A 734-nucleotide genomic window follows, 5' to 3' on the forward strand; every position below is an offset into this window, starting at 1 on the left:
TGGGGGGGGTGAGCGGAACCCGCGGGTCCACATCCTGCAGCTGCTAACATGGGCCTTCGTTTCAGAGATCAAGGCAGAGCTCTTTGAGACCTCCAGTAAGACGGGCCAGAGTGTGGGTGAGTAGCCCCCTCGCTGCTGGCTGTGCCCCCACCCGAGCGGGGCCGGGGGCTCTGCCTGACGGTGGGGCTGCCCACACCCACCCTGCCCACTCTCCCCCCAGATGAGCTGTTCCAGAAGGTGGCAGAGGACTACGTCCACTTCACCGCCTTCCAGGTGATGACAGGTGAGCGAGCAGGATCCGTCCCTCCCCAGGCACCCTCTCCCATGTCAGGGGATGCACGTGCCCCCCGGGAGGGCGGGGCAGACAACAGCTGGCCCTTCCTCGCCCCCACCCTCCCTGGGGACACTGCGGGTCTGTGCCGGGGGTTGTCCTGCAGAGCTTGGGCCCCGTCGCAGCATCCCTGTACTTCCCGAGGCCAGGCTTAGCTCGGCACATCCACCCTGACGGGGCTGCAGGTGGCCTTTGGAAAACAGGCAGCCAGGAGCCTTGCCCAGCTGTGGGACCGGCGCTCAGCTCTGTGCCAGGCCCGTCCAGGCGCGCTCAGCCCGGCTACGCCTCCAGCCCTGGGCTGTGCCGTGGCCATGAGCCCTGCCGCTTTGCTGCGGGGACGCCAAACCCCTCCCCCAAGGGACCCGCCGGGGCCCAGTCCTGGCACCAGCAGCTTTTGGGCTCC

This window comes from Pygoscelis adeliae, unplaced genomic scaffold (genome assembly GCF_000699105.1).
Source record: "Pygoscelis adeliae isolate BGI_AS28 unplaced genomic scaffold, ASM69910v1 Scaffold766, whole genome shotgun sequence".
NCBI classification, from domain to species: Eukaryota; Metazoa; Chordata; class Aves; order Sphenisciformes; family Spheniscidae; genus Pygoscelis; species Pygoscelis adeliae.